Below are 21929 nucleotides of genomic sequence, written 5' to 3'. Positions count from 1 at the left end.
TTCATGATGGCCACACTTTTTATAGGTGGGGGGACTCACGGTGGCCACACTTGTTATGGGTGGGGGGACTCATGGTGGCCACACTTGTTATGGGTGCGGGGACTCATGGTGGCCACACTTGTTATGGGTGGGGGGACTCATGGTGGCCACACTTGTTATGGGTGGGGGGACTCATGATTTGCACTTATGCCCATGTTTTTAGCTTGCAATCCCCAAGACCTGCATAGGGATGATAAGCAGTAGAGAAAAGGGTGAATGGAACTGACAGTTTGTCGCAGTTGTTTAGGAGTTTGTGTTTCATAAAGGGATCAGCACTCACCGTAGCTCATTTACTTTCAGTATAAGCTGAAGCGTATAACAGCTTACGCTCCACAAACAAGACAACCTTCCAGCATTTCGAAATGGGGCTATAGTCAGTAAAACAAGACTATTTCATTATTGATCCAGGCCCGTTTTAAAACATTTAGTATTGCTTTAAGAAACTGCTTGGAAAACTCCAGAAGCCTAGGTCAAATACCACCGCGGTGAAACTTGGCCCCTTAAATGCATCAAACAAAGGATAACAAGCGGCTTCTGCAGATAACACATATTCCAATCTATTGCCATGGGGGGCGTGAATGATTCAGATCAGGAGGAGGAAGAATCCAGAAGGGAAAAGAGGAACGTGCTTCAATCACCGCTGATTGTTTCATCTTCTGTCCATCATCTTCCTTTCAACACTCGCACACATGAGTCCGCCGGATCGGAGATGTTTCGGCGCGATCCATCTGTTGACATCCGCTGATAATCAATGCCTGGATGGACTGTTGGGGATTTCTGCAGAGGCTTCTTTCTTCTAAGCCTTCAGCTTTGGGCCCGTCAGTCATCCCTCAGCTCAGAGCAGAAAATACGGATTAAATGCAACGATGTTCCCAAGATCTCCTGAAAGAGATGTTAAAAGACACAGAAGAATGATTGAAGGGTCCGTCCATCCCAAGCCTCGGCCAGTGCGAGAGGTTCCACTGCCCCGGCTGGATTCTTGGGGGGGGGGGTGGTTGTCTTGTGTTTTTTGTTTTCTTTCCAACTTAGTACAACAAGTTTCATGAAAAATAAAAATAGTATAAGTTAGAGAACATAAAGGGGAACTTTATCCCGGAATTGAGCTCCATCCCTTTCCATAGCCGATACCCCCTTTTTCTTAATAGATCATCGGAGGGGGAGAGGATTGTGTGTGTGGCTGAAACTCCTCCCACAGTGTGATGTCAGGGCCATGGCCCTGCCAGTTTCCTGTCAGTGGACCTTGCTGCATTGTGGGGAATAACTACCGTATTTTCCGCCGTATAAGACGCACTTTTTCTCCCCAAAAAATGGGGAGAAAAAGTCCCTGCATCTTATACGGCAAAGGCAGGGAATCCCTGACTTACGGACGCCCGCCGATACGAACAGCCGACCCGACGCCGTTGGGGATTCCCTGCCTTGCCTGTGTCCCGCTGTGAGGCCCCCCCCCCCCCGCTTGTCTCCACCCACTACTGTGTCGCCGGGTCCCCCCTTGTGTAGCCGGGTCCCCCCCCCCCTGTGAGAAGCGGCAGTGGCAGAAGCTTACCTCCTCCATCTTGGCCGCAGCGATTGAAGACATTCGGCTTCTGTGGGCGGCTTCCTTTAGTGCCGCCTACTAATGACGTGTATTTGATGACGCGTCATTACAAGCCGGCACTAGAGGAAGCCGCACACAGAAGCGTCCTAGATCGCGCTCCTGTTGCCGGGCACTCTCTCTGCGCATGAGCGTGACGTCATTCATGACGTCACACACACGCGCAGAAAGTGCCCGGCAACATGAGTGCGATCTAGAACGCGCTCCGCCGGGCAACGCAGGCGTACTACTCCGGGTCAGTGCGACCCGGAAGTAGTAAGTGCCACAGGGATTTGGAGATGTTCGCCGGCGAACGGTTCGGGAACCGTTCGCCACATCTCTAATCAGGGCTGACGCTGCCATAGAGGCAAAGGGGGCAATTGCCCCAGGGCCCTGACCTCTGCTGGGGTCCCCGCACCGCCGACCCTGTCAAATGCTGCGCTCCCCTCACAGTCAGTACGAGTCCCTGAGGTCCCTGCGAGTGTAATAGCTGCAGCAATTACTGTATTTGTCCCAGCGGGCGGGAGGACAGCGGCTGCACAATCCGTGCACTCTAAAGCACGCTGTTTACCTCCTTCTCCGTGACCCGGCGCATGTCATAGAGGAGGGAAACAGCGTGCTTAGAGTGCACGGATTGTGCAGCCGCTGCCATCCCACCCGCTGGGACAATACAGTAATTGCCGCAGCTATTATACTCGCAGGGACCTGGGGAGCAGTCATCTGTTGGCCGCGGGGGGGGGGGGGGGGCGTTTGTGTCTCGGGCAAAGGGTCCCCCCACACTTTAGTTGGCCCCAGGGCCCCGGGCCACCTTAAACCGGCCCTGGTCAAAATGTACAGGAAGTGCATTTGATTGGTGTAATTCCAAGCTGAATATAATTTGCACTACATTTGCTTGCAACCTAGAATTAGCACCTCATTGACCATCGGTATCGGCTAACATCTACGGATGGTCAGAAATGCCCTTTTTCAATTTCGCAGAAAGTCAGATTTTCCGTTTTTCTGTATTAATGATTTTTTTTTCCGATTTTTCGTTTTTCCGATTTCTGATTTTCAATGAGTATCACATCAGAGAATTCAAAAAATGAAAAAAAAAATGAAAAAAGTTACAGTATATCAGATTTCTGCTAGAGATGCTCACTGTGATTTCATGGATTTGATTTCATGGATTTGGAAATTGGAAAATGGAACTCAGAAATTGGATTTCTGCAAAAATACTGCATTACTGCAACTCAGTAATTTTAGGCCAATCACAGACAACGGAAGTATTGGACCAATCAGAGTATACAGAGTCAACTCGGAAGAATTTGGCCAATCAGAGAATGCAAAAAATGTAAAAAAATTCTACACGGAAATTGGAACTCGGAAATCAGAAAACAAAAATCGGAAATCCGCGGATTCGGTAATTGGAATAGGCGAAAATCTGAATTTCCGGGTAATCTGAAATCAGCATTTCCGGGAATTCCTTCTTACGTTTTCTGAATTTTGAAAGGAAATGCGGATTTCCAATCTGCAATGTGATAATTTCATTCCGCAAAATCCTAATGATCTTCCCTACAGATATTTCCCTTCAGCGTTTGCAGTGTCGGAAATTGTGGGAAAGTATTTCCGAGTTGTAGGAAAGTATGTCTGAGTTTTCAGAACTTCTGTTTGTTCTACTGTTTGAACTTCAGTTTTTTCTGGACAAAAGCGAAGTCTCGCTCACCACAGCCGATCGGATTCTTTACACAAATTGGGAGGAGGCCCCCCCCCAGTCCCAGAGAATACAGTGGAGGAAATAATTATTTGACCCCTCACTGATTTTGTAAGTTTGTCCAATGACAAAGAAATGGAAAGTCTCAGAACAGTATAATTTCAATGGTAGGTTTATTTTAACAGTGGCAGATAGCACATCAAAAGGAAAATCGAAAAAAATAACCTTAAATAAAAGATAGCAACTGATTTGCATTTCATTGAGTGAAATAAGTTTTTGAACCCCTACCAACCATTAAGAGTTCTGGCTCCTACAGAGTGGTTAGACACTTCTACTCAATTAGTCACCCTCATTAAGGACACCTGTCTTAACTAGTCACCTGTATAAAAGACACCTGTCCACAGAATCAATCAATCAAGCAGACTCCAAACTCTCCAACATGGGAAAGACCAAAGAGCTGTCCAAGGATGTCAGAGACAAAATTGTAGACCTGCACAAGGCTGAAATGGGCTACAAAACCATTAGCAAGAAGCTGGGAGAGAAGGTGACAACTGTTGGTGCGATTGTTCGAAAATGGAAGGAGCACAAAATGACCATCAATTGACCTCGCTCTGGGGCTCCACGCAAGATGTCACCTCATGGGGTGTCAATGGTTCTGAGAAAGGTGAAAAAGCATCCTAGAACTACATGGGAGGAGTTAGTGAATGACCTCAAATTAGCAGGGACCACAGTCACCAAGAAAACCATTGGAAACACATTACACCGCAATGGATTAAAATCCTGCAGGGCTCGCAAGGTCCCCCTGCTCAAGAAGGCACATGTGCAGGCCCGTCTGAAGTTTGCCAATGAACACCTGAATGATTCTGTGAGTGACTGGGAGAAGGTGCTGTGGTCTGATGAGACCAAAATAGAGCTCTTTGGCATTAACTCAACTCGCTGTGTTTGGAGGAAGAAAAATGCTGCCTATGACCCCCAAAACACCGTCCCCACCGTCAAGCATGGGGGTGGAAACATTTTGCTTTGGGGGGGGGGGGGGTTCTGCTAAGGGCACAGGACAACTTAATCGCATTTACAGGAAAATGGACGGAGCCATGTATCGTGAAATCCTGAACGACAACCTCCTTCCCTCTGCCAGGGAACTGAAAATGGGTCGTGGATGGGTGTTCCAGCACGACAATGACCCAAAACATACAGCAAAGGCAACAAAGGAGTGGCTCAAGAAGAAGCACATTAAGGTCATGGAGTGGCCTAGTCAGTCTCCGGACCTTAATCCAATTGAAAACCTATGGAGGGAGCTCAAGCTCAGAGTTGCACAGAGACAGCCTCGAAACCTTAGGGATTTAGAGATGATCTGCAAAGAGGAGTGGACCAACATTCCTCCTAAAATGGTTGCAAACTTGGTCATCAATTACAAGAAATGTTTGACCTCTGTGCTTGCAAACAAGGGTTTTTCCACTAAGTATTAAGTCTTTTATTGTTAGAGGGTTCAAAAACTTATTTCACTCAATGAAATGCAAATCAGTTGCTATCTTTTATTTAAGGTTATTTTTTCGATTTTCCTTTTGATGTGCTATCTGCCACTGTTAAAATAAACCTACCATTGAAATGATACTGTTCGGAGACTTTTAATTTCTTTGTCATTGGACAAACTTACAAAATCAGTGAGGGGTCAAATAATTATTTCCTCCACTGTATATGTGATCAATTCTAAGTGGATAATGAAACAGCCCTTCCTGTAGGTATAGAAATTCATTTTATTTTGATTGACACTAGAAAGGACGACGCGTTCCGTGGGACATGCCCGCTTCTTCAGGTATATCGTACTGTATTTTTCGGATTCACTTTTTCTCCACCAATAGTTAGGAAAAAAGTAATTGGGCTTGATTCACTAACCAGCGGTAAGCCAGTTAGTGTGCCCTAAGTGTGTGCAAGTGTGTGCAAACCACGGCGTTAGGTAGTTTGCGCCCACACAGTTGAAATAATCCCGCTCACTGCGTGCGCTTAAAAGTCGCACCCGATGCGACGAAAATTATGCATCGGGTGCCCGTTAAGCAGCGCTATGATGCGCCACTTTGGGGGCACCCGATGTGTCATTTACGTCGCATCGGGTGCGACTTTTAAGGGCCAGCGAGTGCAACGTTATCATCGCACCGCGCACTAATATTGACGCACCCGCGCTGCACACGCAGTGCACGGGGCCGCGTGCAAAGTAGGTTTGCGCACACTAGCGGCCAAAAAGGGCTCTTCACATCGGCGCCGGTTAGTGAATCGAGCCCATTGTGTCTTATAGTCCAAATGCAGAGAGTTCCTGACTTGTGAATGCCTTCCAATAGGAACCTCCAACCTGCTGCAATGTAGGGGGCTCCCTGTACTGTGCCCATGCAGAGGAGGACACACAGGGCCAAACTGAGGATACATGGGGATAGAGGAGGACACATGGGGGACAGAGGAAGACACAAGGGGTACAGCGGTGGACACAGGGGGACAAACAGAGGACACAGGGGGATAGAGGAGGACCCAGGGGGACAAATGGAGGACACAGGGGGATAGAGGAGGACACATGGGGGACAGAGGAGGACACAGGGAGACACAAGAGGTACAAGGAGGCATGAGGTCCAAAGGGGGCATAATCCACAAGATGCCCCTTTACCATGGATGCACCAGGTTTAGTATATATTTTTCCCCTTGGTTTTGTCCTCTAAACCTAGGTGCGTATTATGGTCAGGAGCATCTTATAGTCCGAAAAATACGATAAGTGTCTTCTTAATGCAGCTGCATGCACGGACTTGGATCGCCCAAAATCGGATTCTTTGTTTCTTTAACTTTTTAATGTTTTTTTGTTCCTCACCGACTTAAAAGTGATGATATCTCATTGCTTGGCTCACTTTTCGCCACACGTCCCTTTCTTTAGTTTCTATACATCAGCCCGCTGCCTGCAGCCCACACCGGCGGCGGCGGCGTTGTGTTGTTGGATGGAATTATCTTAGCAATCCTTTATCTGCAGAAAGAAGCTCACCTGTCTTTATTGATTTGTGTAGCCATGTGTAAGAAGAGTTTTGCAGCAGCGGCGGAATTATCCGGCGTTGTGATCAGCGGCGGCCCGTATCGCGGCGCAGCCTCCGCATTGTGTCCGCACTGCAGCTGAGGATTCGGGGATTATGATGGGGCTTTGCTTGTTAAAGTCAATATGATTTAATTGAAATGTCACTTTACGTCTACGAGCCTCGATTGAAATCCTTGAGCTGCGGCGTGCGCTTCTCAGAAACCGTTAATCTGACGGCAGAGCTGTGCCGCGGCATTCTTTGATGGGAGATCCTGTAGAGGGCCTTCAGAATTATCTGGCACTCTGAGGATATTTGATCTTTTCCATCGAGGGGTCTCAAGTGGAGAGATATAATTAGCCGACGGACAAGAGGGACTTGATACACCGCCATTCACATCGGCTGGAGCCTGCAGGATGTTATTTTACAATTGTGTTCAGCGCGTTCTTGCCCCGCGTGGGATCTCGCTATCGTTTTACATTGTTACTCCGGTCACAAAATTGAGACAGTAAGCTTTTATTGTGCCCAGGCCAAAAACTCCAGGGCATGGGCGTAGCAATCACCCCTGCGGCCCCTGCCATCGCAGGGTGGCCAAGAGGCTTTGGGGGCCCCTCCTCTTCCTCTCTCCCCCCAACTGCAAGTGCAGCCAATTAGCAAAGAAACCTCCCCATTTGCTAAAAAAAAAGTCCCTGTCACCTCCTCCCACTATGCAGAGTAGGGAGTAGCTGTAATTTTTTCCAGCTTCCAGGCGCTACTTCACAGCAGAACACTCCCTGATCTCATTCGCCGACTCCCGATCATGTGACCCTCATGGGGTTTGCGGACCAAGGGGGCTCCATGCTATCATTTTTGCAGGGGGGGGGGGCTATTAAGTCTGGTTATGCCCCTGCTCCAGGGCCGACGATTTCATAGAGATAAAGGGGGCAAATGTCCTAGAGCCTGTAGGGGCCCTCAAGTAGTGTTGAGCCTAAATTTTCGTAGTTTTGTGCTTCCTTAGTTACTGATGCAAATTTTGCCGCTACGACACAAAATAGTATTTTCGTAATTGCCTTACAAGCCGTAATTCGGAATTCTGTAAGCAAAATTTAGGTTTTGTCATTTTGCGTTTCACCACAAATTTGTGTTTAATGCAAAATGAAAGCGTAATTTCATGTTTTCTATAGAAACAAAGTGTGTGTGTGTGTGTGTGTGTGTGTGTGCGTGCGTGCGTGCGCGTGCGTGTGCGTGTGTGTGTGTGTGTGTGTGTGTGTGCCGCGATCACGAGAAAACAGCTTGACCGATTTGAATGAAACTTGGTACACAGATCCCTTACTACCTGGGATGATATGTTCTGGGGGTCTCGCGGCCCCCCTGCACACCTGGGCAGAGCTACAAACAGCAAATCAGATTCCGCCCATTCAAGTCAATGGAAAAAATGTAAAAGGCTGCCATTCTCACAGTAATAAAGCCAGAGTCCCCACACATGGCACAGTTGGTCACTTGGTGACCGAGGTTACAAATCCAGGAAAAGTGGGCGGAGCATAAAACAGCCAATTAAATTTCAGACATTAATTTTAAATGGGAAAATGTAAACTGCAGCCATTCTTAGACTGTTAATCACATAGTTCTCAAACTTGCCACAGTTGGTCACTGGGTGAATGCGATTAAGATTCAAGAAAATTGGTGGAGCCTACAACAGCCAATCAAAATTCACCTATTGATTTTCAAGGGGAAAATTTCAACTGCTGCTATTCTTACACTTTTAATGGCAGAGGCTTCAAACTTGCTGCAGTCGGTCATTGGGTGACTGGGGTCCAAATTCACTAAAGGGGCAGGGCCACATACAGCCAATCAGATATCCTTGGTGGATAAACTGCTTCCATTCACACATTTTTGATGCCAGGAACCTGACAGCTCACAAACGTGGTCATTGAGTGACTGTGTGTGTGTCAAGGTTTCAAAAAGTGGGCGGAACCAAAACAACTTTTAATGGGAAAATATAAACTGCAGCCAATTTTTACACCGTTAATGGCAGGGTTCTCAAACTTTGCACAGTTGGTCATTGGGTGACAGATTAAGATTTTGAAAGGTGGGTGGAGCCTACTACAGCCAATAAAAATTCACCAACTGATTTTTAAAGGGAACATTTCATCTGCTACCATTCTCTTATACTGGTAAAAGCAGATGCCTCAAACCTGGTACAGTTGGTCACTGGGTGACTAGGGTCCAAATTCAGGAACGGGGTGGAGCCACAAACAGCCAGATAAGTTTATTTTTCAATGGGAATATACAAAGTATTGATACCAAGGACCCCAAAGCTGATAAACTTGATAACTGAGTGACTGTATGTCAAGGTTAGAAAAAGTGTGCGGTGCCAACAACTTCATTTTTTACATTGCAGGGTTCCCAAACTTTACACAATTGGCCACTGGGTGACTGGGATGAATATTCAGAAATGTGGGTGGAGCCTACAACAGCCAAGTAAAATGTACCTATTGATTTTCAAGGGGAATATTCACATATTATTCTTACACTGTTAATGGCAGAGGCCTCAAACCTGATACAGTCAGTCATTGGGTGACAGGGGTCCAAATTCACTAAAGGGGTGGAGCCACAAACAGCCAATCAGATTTGTTAGATTGATTTCAGCCATTCTGTTATTGGCAGGGTTCTCAAACGTGACACAGTTGGCCACTGGGTGACTGGGACTAATATTCAGAAAAGTGGGTGGAGCCTACAGCAGCCAATCAAAATTCACCTTTTGATTTTCAAGGGGAATATTTACATTGCTGCCATTCATGCTCTCTTAATGGCATAGGCCTAAAATCTGCTACAGTCAGTCACTGGGAGACTGGGGTTTAAATTCTGAAGGGAGCGGGCCAAAAACAGCCAATCAGATTTGTTTAATTTCAATGGTAAAATGCAGGGGCGCCTTTAGCCTTCTTGTCACTCCAGGCAAGAAATCCTGTGGCGCCCCCCCCCCCCCCCCCATAAAAAATAAAACAAAAATCATATACATTATAGAACACTTCACACATGATATAAGCCATCAGAGAGGGATAACTATGAAATGGGGCCCTAGGCAAGATAACACTTTGCCCTCCACTGATGGTCACCTGGCTTATTTAGTTAGATTTGGTGGGGGCTAGCAACCACCAGGCGCCTAAACTCTCTCTAGACCCTAGGCAGCTGCCTAAGTTTGCCTTGTGGATGATCAGCATTGTATGCCATACAGCACATGCTGCCAGTATGCACCTCAAATAAATACAACACCCACACTACAAGTTCCAATGGCAGTCACATTGCAAGATTGGATTATCAAGCAAGACATTCTTACTTTCAAAATAATTTTTCACAAACATTATGAGATATGCAAATATGTTACCACCTGTTAGGGTAAGACTGGAGTGGGTATATCATGACATTGAAGGGCTGATATGGTAAGGTGGTTTAAGGCCCAGTGCACACCGAGCGGTTTTAGCAGCGATCCGCCAACCGCATTTGTCTGTGAAAACGCTTGGCTAATGTATTTCCATGGGATGGTGCACACCAGCGGTTTGAGGTTTTTAGCAAACCGCAAACGTGCCTCCTGCTGCACATTTGCGGTTTGCAGAAGCGATTCTGCCTCAATGTAAAGTATAGGAAAAATGCAAACCGCTCTGAAAAACACTAGATCAGAGCAGTTTTCCAGGCGTATTTGTTACAGAAGCTGTTCAGTAACAGCTTTTACTGTAACAATATTTGTAATCTGCTTCACAAAAACGCTCGGCATGTTTAGAAAATGTCTCTAAACATGCCTAGAATCGCTCTGAAATCTGCTCCAAAACCGCTAGCGTTTTGAGGATCTGCTAGCGGTTTTGGTGTGCACTGGGCCTAATAGTTTGATTCATAATCCATTCTGGAGATAAGCACAGTGTGTTTGTAGTGTAAGTGATACAAGAGAAGAGAAGTAGAACGGAGGGAGGAAGGGTAGTAGAGGGTCAGAATTGATGACATGGATGAGCAGATATCTATGAGTAGAATAGAGGCTCAGTGGGTACCACTACTGCATTTTAGTGCTGAGTCCTAGGCTTGAACATTGGCCAGGGCAAAATCTGCATGGAGTTTCTGTCTTCAGACACTTCAGACATTTCCTGCATCCTTAAAAACATTACCCCAAAACAATCCTATATTGAAAATATTAGACTATAACTATGGTAGGGATTAGACTGTGAGCTCCTCTGAGGACAGTCAGTGACATGACTATGTACTCTGTAAAGTGCTTCAGGAGATGTCAGTGCTATATAAATAAACAATAATAATACGGTAGGACATTATACTATGACTATGGTAGGGTTAGATTGTGAGCTCCTCTGAGGACAGTCAGTGACATGACTATGTACTCTGTAAAGTGCTTCAGGAGATGTCAGTGCTATATAAATAAATAATAATAATATGGTAGGACATTAGACTATGACTATGGTAGGGTTAGATTGTGAGCTCCTCTGAGGACAGTCAGTGACATCACTATGTACTCTCTACAGTGCTGCAGAAGATGTCAGTGCTATATAAATACATAATAATAATATGGTAGGACATTAGACTATGACTATGGTAGGATTAGATTGTGAGCTCCTCTGGGGACAGTCAGTGACATGACTATGTACTCTGTAAAGTGCTGCAGAAGATGTCAGTGCTATATAAATACATAATAATAATATGGTAGGACATTAGACTATGACTATGGTAGGATTAGATTGTGAGCTCCTCTGAGGACAGTCAGTGACATGACTATGTACTCTGTAAAGTACTGCAGAAGATGTCAGTGCTATATAAAGTACTGCAGAAGATGTCAGTGCTATGTAAATACATGATAATAATATGGTCGGACATTACAGTTTGACTATGGTAGGGATGAAATTGTAAGCTCCAGTGAGCAGTCAGTGACATGACTATGTACTCTGTAAAGTGCTGAAGATGTCAGTGCTACATAAATACACAATAATAGTTCCAAATGCTACTGGCTCCCCTGAAGAGTGCTTAGACTAGTGTACATAGTTGTGCACATTGTTCCCCAAGTAGCAGTTGTTTGGTCAGGGAGACAGTGGGAGAGGGAGCATGAGCAGAGGGTGAGGGCAAGCAAAGTTAAGCTCCACACTCACCACAGTGACTGCAACAACACAGGAAGATGGATCCAGCGAGGTGTCCCTCATGACAAGCGTCCAGCGATTCATCTTCCTGCCAGCAGGTATGTGAGATGTCACGTGACATTACAGGACGGGCGCGAACGAGAAGTCAAGCGACCTCAGTACTTTACTTGATCCTCAGTGACGGTCACTTTTCACCACACAACGCTAAGCGATGTCACGACATCGTGTAAATGACTACTTGTCGCTCAAAAAAAAAAAATTGATGAACATCAGGAAAATCGTTGGAAAAATCGTGAGGTGGTACATAGCATTAGAGAGAGGGCAAACAGACAGCATTAATGGAAATACATTATTATTAGAGGTGTACCGAACGGTTCGCCGGCGAACGGTTCCAGGCGAACATTGGGGGTTCGCGTTCGCCTGCGCCAGGCGAACTTTTCCGGAAGTTCGATTCGCCCCATAATGCACTATGAGGGTCAACTTTGACCCTCTGCATCACAGTCAGCAGGCACATTGTAGCCATTCAGGCTACAGTAAGCCCTGGAGCCCCACCCCCCCTTATATAAGGCAGCCTCCGGCGGCCATTACAGTCACTCGTGTGCCTGCTAGAGAGAGGAAAGGGACAGCTGCTGCAGACTTTTTCTCTTAGGGACAGATTAGTTAGGTTCTAGGCTGCTTTGCTTGTTCCTGACTGATTAATATTGCTTTTAAAGCACCCAGCAACAGCTCTTTTCAGAGCTCAACCTGTACATTATTTTTTTCTGACACTTTTGTTGCATGCACAGCCTTGCTAATTGATAGTGTGTGTGCCACTGCCAGCAGCCCAGCACATTCAGTGACTGACTGCCTGTGTGTGTGACAGGGAGCTGCACATTGTACTACCCAGTACTGCATATACCCCAGTACCTGTTGTGTTTACTTAACCCACCTCATCACTGCATATACCTAGCTCTGTGTTGAGTGAACCCAGCTCACTGCATCTAACTACCCAGTACCTGTTGTGTTTACTTAACCCACCTCATCACTGCATATACCTAGCGTTGTGTTGAGTGAACCCAGCTCACTGCATCTAAGTCTAACTACCTGTTGTGTTGAGTGAGAACCCACCTCACTGCATCTTAAGTACCTTTACTGTATACTGTTCAGTGAACCCAGCTCACTGCATCTAACTACCCAGTACCTGTTGTGTTTACTTAACCCACATCATCACTGCATATACCTAGCGTGGTGTTGAGTGAACCCAGCTCACTGCATCTAACTACCTGTTGTGTTGAGTGTGAACCCACCTGGCCACCTCACTGCATCTAACTACCTGTTGTGTTGAGTGAGAACCCACCTCACTCATTCCCTCATTCCCCGGCCATTACCCGGGGTCACAAATGACAGACTTGCCCGCCTCCATATGATTCTCGTGAAAGGAATGTGGTGTCATCTTTGCCCGCCATAACTGGTTCTCGTTAAAGGATTTAAAGTACATTCATTTCAAATACACAGCAGGGCCTCGAAAGTCCTCCTCCTGTATTGTTATTTTTGGTCACTACCTCGGGGCGGGCGGGCGTGCATGCCTGCCCGCTGCCCTCCTTGGATGTGTAGTGGTAGCCGTTGCTCAGGCTCCACACCGGATTCAAACCTCTCATTCCCCGGCCATTACCCGGGGTCACAATGGCAGACTTGCCCGCCTCCACAGGATTCTCATTGTAGCGGTACTGAACAAGTACACAGCAAGTAGAAAATGTAAATTAAAAACAAAACGTAAGCTTTTTAACAATGCCATGGAAAGTTGAGAAGGAAGTCACACATTACCTGACATCACTGAGTGAGGAAGAGCAATCACGCCATGTTGCGCAGTAGTCCAGCATGGCCGTCACTACACAAACAGCTGTTTGCGGTGCGTTACACAGTGAGTTTGGTGTGTCAGTGTGAAGCAGTACTCTAATTACACTCCCTGTTTGATGTATACACATGCAAGATGTTGTAAAGCACTTTATGCCTCCAATTTAGCATTCAATGTGATTTCTGCCCTTAAAACGCTGCTTTGCGTCACATCCAGATTTTTCACCGGGACTTTTGTCATGTATCCCACTCCGCCATGCCCCCCTCCAGGTGTTAGACCCCTTGAAACATCTTTTCCATCACTTTTGTGGCCAGCATAATTTTTTCTATTTTTCAAAGTTCGCCTCCCCATTGAAGTCTATTGCGGTTCGCGAATTTTTCCGCGAACCGAACCTTCTGCGGAAGTTCGCGAACCCGGTTCGCGAACCGAAAATCGGAGGTTCGCGACATCTCTAATTATTATGCCATCTTCAATTATAAGTAGTGATGGATGTAATTACACACATTGCTTACATGTCCATTATCATTGTTTGAGCTTTAGATGCTGCCCTCCTATTCACTCACGCACAATGAAAGACAAAACCTGCAACCCCCACTGTGTCCATTACACACTTCAAACACTGTCCTGTTGAATTCAGGGAGAAGTGCAGGCTGTGTAGGGGAGAGGATCAGATGATCCTACCGCTCCATAGCTAGTCATGGCGATTGTCCTGACATCTAAACATGCAGACATTCTAGCAGAGCACACAGCTGTCTGCAGAGTTTACTGTTTGTTTGTCTCACTCCCTCTGCAGACTCAGTAACATTTGGGGGTAGGGCGCTGTCGCTGTCTCCTCTGTGGAGGGGCAGAGAACAGCTATAAGCCAGACACCTTCTTCTTAGGGAGTATCTATAATTCTGAACTCTGAATGATTCTTTAGTGACTTAGCAGAAGGCTATTTGTGAAAAGAGCAGAGTAACCAAGCAGCTCAGGGTGACCCAAGCTACTAGGAATGTATAGGGGGATAAAAGGAACCAAATGCCCTCCTACTAAAAAAGCAAAGCTTGGTGTAATTTGCCTTCTTAAAACAGAAGGAAATCTTTTTCTCTCCAGTCCCTTACAACGGTCTTTCAGGACAGGAATTTTTATTTCCCCTTGGACTGACAGTAATTTATTGCGCCTTCCCCATCAAAGCCGCTCCAAGCCGCAGCCTGGGTGGTCAGTAGGTAAAGGCGCCCCTGGTAAAATGCAAATTATTGATGCCAAAGACCCCAAAGCTCATAAACTTGGTCATTAAGTGACTGTATGTCAAGATTAGAAATAGTGGGCGGAGCCAAAAAAACTAACTTTTTACATGGGGAAATGTAAACTGCAGCTTTTCTTACACTGTTAATGGCAGGGTTCTCAAACTTCACACAGTTGGTCACTGGGTGACTAGGATTAATATTCGGAAAAGTAGGTGGAGCCTACAAGAGCAAATCAAAATTCACCTATTGATTTTCAAGGGGAATATTGAAACTGCAGCCATTCTCACACTGTTAATAGCAGAGGTCTCAAACCTGCTACAGTCGGTTGTTAAGTGTTTGGGGTTCAAATTCAGTAAAGGGGCGGAGCCAAAAACAGCCAGATTTCTTTGCTGGATAAACTGCTTCCATTAGCACAATTTTGATGCCAGGAATCCAAAAGCTCACAAACTTGGTCATTGAGTAGTGACTGTGTGTCAAGGTTACAAAAAGTGGGTGGAGTTAGAAACAGATTTTTCTGGTAAATTGTAAACTGCAGCCCTTCTTCACTGTTAATGGCAGGGTTCTCAAACTTAGCATAGCTGGTTACTGGGTGACTGGGATTAATATTCATAAAAGTGGGTGGAGCCTAAAAATGCCAATCAAAAATCACATGTCACTTTTCAAGTAGAATATAAAAATTGCTGCCATTCTTGCACTGTTAATGGCACAAGCCTCAAACCTGGTACAGTTGGTCATTGGGTCACTGAGGTTCAAATTCAGAAAAGGGGACAGAGCCACAAACAGTGAATCAGATTTGTTAAATTTCATGGGAAAATACAAATTATTGAAGGAACCCAAAACTCTCAAACTTGGGCATTGAGTAGTGACTTTGTGTCCAGGTTACAAAAAGTGGGCGGAGCCAAAAACAAATTACACTGGGAAAGTGTAAACTGCAGCCCCTCTTACACTGTTTATTTCAGGGTTCCCAATCTTTGCCCAGATGGTCACTGAGTGACTGAGATTAATATTCAGGCAAGTGGGTGGAGCCTATAATAGCCAATCAAAATTCACCTGTTGATTTTCAAGTGGAATATTTAAATTGCTTCCATTTTTACACTGTTAATAGCAGATGCCTCAAACCTGCTACAGTTGGTCATTGGGTGACTGGGGTTCAAATGCTGGAGAGGGGTGGAGCCACAAACAGCGTATCTGATTTGTTTAATTTCTATGGGCATATACAAATTATTGATGCCAAGGACCCCAAAGCTCACAAACTTGGTCATTGAGTGTTTGTGTGTTAGGGTTAGAAAGTGGGCGGAGCCAACACCAGTCAAATACATTCCCGGGCAATGTCAGGTCCTCCGTGGGTGGAGACAAATACAAATTTCACTGGGAAAATGTAAACTGCAGCCATTCTGTTAATGGGAGGGTTTTTAAACTTTGCACAGTTGGTCACTGGGTGACTGGGATTAATATTCAGAAAAGTAGGTGGAGCCTACAAAAGTGAATCAAACTTCACCTGTTGTTTTTCAAGGGGAATATTTAATTGCTACCATTCCTGAACTGTTAATGGCACAGGCCTCAAACCTGGTACAGTTGGTTATTGGGTGACTGGGGTTCAAATTCAGAAAAGGGGGTGGAGCCACACACAGCCAATCAGATTTGTTTCATTTCAAAGCAGATTATTGATACCAAAGACCACAAAGCTCACAAACTTGGTCAGTGAGTAATTGTGTGTTAGGGTTAGAAAAAGTAGGCGGAACCAACACCAGCCAAATACATACCCGGGCAACGCCGGGCAATCAGCTAGTAATAATAATAAAACAAGTCATGTGAGTAAAGCTGTCACACAGGGATGCAGAGATATCAGAGCTGGTGTACAGTGTACATAGTAATCAGCTAGTATCTGATAATGCAAAGGTCCCTGTCACTTTAAATGTATCAGGAGGCTCTGGACTAGAACACAATTTCGAAAATGGACGAACTTCCGAAGTTCTGATTTGTTTGTGTTACGTAAACGATCGTAATTACAAAATTCCCCCAAAACGCAAAATCGTGAAATATCGATTACGGCCATAATGTCAATTTAAACAATTATGTGACATTTTGCGTAATCGTAATTAGGTCATTACTCTCATCACTACCCTCAAGGTGTCTTCCCACCCTCCTCTCCAGCTATGGTGACCCTATTCATGCCTGCAGGGAATGGGGAAGAGATGAAGTCTAGAGCATAGAGCCCGGTGCTGCATCCTGTGTCCTGCCTGGATTAGGTGAGACTCCGCTGTGTGCAGCATAGAGTGTGGTGCTGCCTCCTGTGTCCTGCCTGGATTAGGTAACACTCTGCTGTGTGTAGCATAGAGGGTGGTGCTGCCTCCTGTGTCCTGCCTGGATTAGGTAAGACCCCGCTGTGTGTAGCATAGAGTGCAGTGCTGCCTCCTGTGTCCTGCCTGGATTAGGTGAGACTCCGCTGTGTGTAGCATAGAGTGTGGTGCTGCCTCCTGTGTCCTGCCTGGATTAGGTAAGACTCCGCTGTGTGTAGCATAGAGGGCGGTGCTGCCTCCTGTGTCCTGCCTGGATTAGGTAACACTCTGCTGTGTGTAGCATAGAGGGCGGTGCTGCCTCCTGTGTCCTGTCTGGATTAGGTAACACTCTGCTGTGTGTAGCATAGAGTGTGGTGCTGCCTCCTGTGTCCTGCCTGGATTAGGTAACACTCTGCTGTGTGTAGCATAGAGGGCGGTGCTGCCTCCTGTGTCCTGCCTGGATTAGGTAACACTCTGCTGTGTGTAGCATTGAGTGTGGTGCTGCCTCCTGTGTCCTGCCTGGATTAGGTAAGACTCCGCTGTGTGCAGCAGAGTGCGGTACTGCCTCCCGTGTCCTGCCTGGATTAGGTAAGACTCTGCTGTGTGCAGCATAGAGTGTGCTGCTGCCTCCTGTGTCCTGCCTGGATTAGGTAAGACTCCGCTGTGTGCAGCATAGAGTGTGGTGCTGCCTCCTGTGTCCTGCCTGGATTAGGCGAGACTCCGCTGTGTGCAGCATAGAGTGCGGTGCTGCCTCCTGTGTCCTGCCTGGATTAGGTAAGACTCTGCTGTGTGTAGCATAGAGTGCAGTGCTGCCTCCTGTGTCCTGCCTGGATTAGGTAAGACTCCGCTGTGTGTAGCATAGAGGGCGGTGCTGCCTCCTGTGTCCTGCCTGGATTAGGTAAGACTCCGCTGTGTGTAGCATAGAGGGCGGTGCTGCCTCCTGTGTCCTGCCTGGATTAGGTAAGACTCCGCTGTGTGTAGCATAGAGTGTAGTGCTGCCTCCTGTGTCCTGCCTGGATTAGGTGAGACTCCGCTGTGTGTAGCATAGAGGGTGGTGCTGCCTCCTGTGTCCTGCCTGGATTAGGTAAGACTCTGCTGTGTGTAGCATAGAGTGTGGTGCTGCGTCCTGTGTCCTGCCTGGATTAGGTAACACTCCGCCAAGGCCGGGCCGAGGCATAGGCTGGAGAGGCTCCAGCCTCAGGGCGCAGTGTAGGAGGGGGAGCACAATTCATTCAGCTGTCATTCCTAATTGTGTATGAAGTAGAAAGAAATAAGAAAAGGGGATACATAGCAGTGACTGCAAGCCAGATAACTAGATATTAAGGTGTGGGGGAGGTTGTGGACCCTGTGGCCCTCTTAGTCTAATAGCAATCAGTGTGTGACAGCTGGGGTGGGAGGGATGGAGGGGCGCACTTTGGTGTCTCAGCCTTGGGTGCTGGAGGACCTTGTCCCAGCTCTGCTGACTCCGCTGTGTGTAGCATAGAGTACGGTGCTGCCTCCTGTGTCCTGCCTGGATTAGGTAAGACTCCGCTGTGTGTAGCATAGAGGGCGGTGCTGCCTCCTGTGTCCTGCCTGGATTAGGTAAGACTCCGCTGTGTGTAGCATAGAGGGCGGTGCTGCCTCCTGTGTCCTGCCTGGATTAGGTAAGACTCCGCTGTGTGTAGCATAGAGTGTGGTGCTTATGAATATATAAAGTCAGCGCAGGTCTATAGTAATACAGCTTTCGTCATTTTCTGGCATACAGGATCTTCGAACAACGATTCCAACAACCCACATTATAAGGTTGTAAACGAGTTTGATAGGTGGTCCGCAGAACTTTCAAATGGTGTCGTTTCACCAGCGATGTTGCACACCACAGATTCCTCCGGAATATATTAGATATCCTGAGGTCGCAGAGACTCACCAAAGGGAAGTCCAGTAGGACTGTGACATGAAAGAGATGTACGGCACATCTAAGTGTAAACCGTCTTTATTACATAACAAGTAAAACAATTTAAAAACAAGGATAAAAGAAACTCACATACGGGGCCCGTGCACTGGGGCGTACATTTAAAACAGCCGCAAATTGAAATGGGCGCGAATATCGTCTAATTTATATTTCGGCTGGATTACACAATTGTAGTGCTTGTTTAACAATTTATAGTTATGTTTGTTTTAGCGGTTTATTCATAACATTATTGTTTTTGTGTAGCGGTTTGTAGTGCTTGTTTAACAGTTTAGAGTTATGTTTGTTTCTATTTACAGGCAGCATTAGACACAAGACAGCAAAGTCTGTGATAGCCGTAAATTCAGCTATTGCGACTTTTAACATTAATGTGGATAATATTGTAGCTAGATTTATGACACTGAGAAAATGGGTGTGGATGATTTCTCAGGTATTAGGTGTTAAACTTGTGTGTGTGCTTGCATTTAAATCAATAAGTGAAAAAAGCTATTAAAACACATAATCTGCATATACATTAGCATTAACTCACATCAGACTGCATTTGCTTGAAGCCTGTGAGCCGCAGCGTGAAATCTAGGTAAATAACTTGCTATGTATGTTGCATTGGAATATCTCATGTTTACACTGAGATGACCATTGGATAATGTATTGAGTAATAAGGGTTAAACTTGTGTGTGGGCTTGCATTAAGCAGCTATTAATTACTGAATGCAGGAAAAATAACACGGATAATGGCATTTTAGCGTCACTGCTTTATACTTTTTCTTCAATTAGATGGGCAACAGCTTTACATAGAGTTCAACATTATACCAATCACTTTAATTATACCAAACAACCGCTACACAATCACAATATTTTGGGAACATATAAGGATACACACATAATATTCAAGCGCTACAACAGAGCACATCATTGGCGTTTTATTTCACACTGCGGCTTACATACTTACAGGAATGGGGCATAAATCTGAGTGAGTAGCTTATCCAAGTCTATTTTACAGAAACAGACTTGGATAAAGTGTGAGGCAATTACCGGTACACTTTGATCAATCACTTATTAACAACTGCTACACAAAAAACAATTAGACCTCATCATAGCTGCTGGTCATTATATAAACAACAAAGATAACAATGATTCCCTGATGCTCAGAGCTGTGAACAGCTCTTTCTATTTTACAAGTCGGGGGGAATTCAAAATAGTTCAAAGTCTGGCTGGTTCAAGCTGAGTGAGTTTGGAGGGCTGCTGATACCGGTAGCCGAGCCCGTCAGTGTACAGCTATCACTCCTGCTTACAGTTGATAGTAAACACATAGTGATACATATAACATAATGCTCTTAACAAGATATTCAAGCGCTACATATGTTTACTATTACCTTAGCTGCAAGCAGGAGAAGGCTGGACACTGACGGGCTCAGCTTTCAGAAGCCCTCCGAACTCATTCAGCTTCAACCAGCCAGCCCTTGAACTATTGTGTCCGGGAATCACTGTTGTTTTTACTAACCTTTTGAAGTGCAGAACTGAGCTTTTGTGTTCCCCTGGCAGCTAATTAGAGTGTGCTAGCTGCTTTCTTAATATAGCTTCTTTTTTATTAGCCTGATGATAGCGGAGAATAAAGCCGCTAAATGTAACAATGCAAAAATAGCAGGAAGGTCAATAAATAGCAGGTTACACTATAAATAGAAAAAAATAGAGATACAATACATAGATAGATAGTTATAATTGAGCACTTCCTGTGTTAGGTTTGAACACAGTTGTAGAATAGCGGCAATAATTATGGTTAATTGTGGGTAATGGTGAATAATAGAACATTTGTAGAATAACGGCAATAAGGTTTATAGAGGTTAGCGGAGGCACTTGTACAATAGCAAAATTGGCGTGAATCAAATAAACAGATATTGTTACTTTGATATACTGGTGCATTGTACATCGGTCACACTATATAACCTCAGGCACAGACAAGATTTTAAGGAATACATGTGTTAGCTGCAGACACAGGCAGGATCTTAATGTGGATTGGAAGCAGTATATAAGCGCTGTAACATGAATGAAGACATGCCGATTGCAGGCATAGCCATGACCTGCACTGTGAAACGGAGGTATAGTAGATAATTGCATTATTGGAATAGCCGCGCCTGAATTGCATACATTTAAAATAGCCACAAAGCCATAGCCGCAGCCACAGCTCAGGAAGGAACAGGCGAGAGCCATAGCCGCAAAAAAACAAAACAAAAAAAACCCACACACATTAAAGCCCGATAGCCGTTAAATGCGCCCACTTTATACAGCCTGCGCCCAGACAGACTGATATAGCCGATAAATGCATTGGCGGAATAGCCGCGCCCATTTCAACTTGCGCTTCAATTAACGGCTCCGGCACTGGGAACCCTGAAAAAGTAGCGCGCATAAAATGGTAAATAGAAGACCTCAAATAAAATGGTGCCGCCTGTCGCCTTCCCACCGTTTGCGGCACCATTTTATTTGAGGTCTTCTATTGACCATTTTATGCGCGCTACTTTTTCGGGGTTCCCAGTGCTGCCTCCTGTGTCCTGCCTGGATTAGGTAGGACTCTGCTGTTTGTAGCATAGAGTGTGGTGCTGCCTCCTGTGTCCTGCCTGGATTAGGTAGGACTCTGCTGTGTGTAGCATAGAGTGTGGTGCTGCCTCCTGTGCCCTGCCTGGATTAGGTAGGACTCTGCTGTTTGTAGCATAGAGTGTGGTGCTGCCTCCTGTGCCCTGCCTGGATTAGGTAGGACTCCGCTGTGTGTAGCATAGAGTGTGGTGCTGCCTCCTGTGTCCTGCCTGGATTAGGTAAGACTTCGCTGTGTGTAGCATAGAGTGTGGTGCTGCCTCCTGTGCCCTGCCTGGATTAGGTAGGACTCTGCTGTGTGTAGCATAGAGGGCGGTGCTGCCTCCTGTGTCCTGCCTGGATTAGGTAAGACTCCGCTGTGTGTAGCATAGAGGGCGGTGCTGCCTCCTGTGTCCTGCCTGGATTAGGTAAGACTCCGCTGTGTGTAGCATAGAGTGTGGTGCTGCCTCCTGTGTCCTGCCTGGATTAGGTAAGACTCCGCTGTGTGTAGCATAGAGGGCGGTGCTGCCTCCTGTGTCCTGCCTGGATTAGGTAAGACTCCGCTGTGTGTAGCATAGAGGGCGGTGCTGCCTCCTGTGTCCTGCCTGGATTAGGTAAGACTCCGCTGTGTGT

Source organism: Hyperolius riggenbachi, chromosome 9 (assembly GCF_040937935.1).
Source record: "Hyperolius riggenbachi isolate aHypRig1 chromosome 9, aHypRig1.pri, whole genome shotgun sequence".
In the NCBI taxonomy this organism is placed as follows: Eukaryota; Metazoa; Chordata; class Amphibia; order Anura; family Hyperoliidae; genus Hyperolius; species Hyperolius riggenbachi.
Note: the sequence above shows the minus strand (reverse complement) of the source record.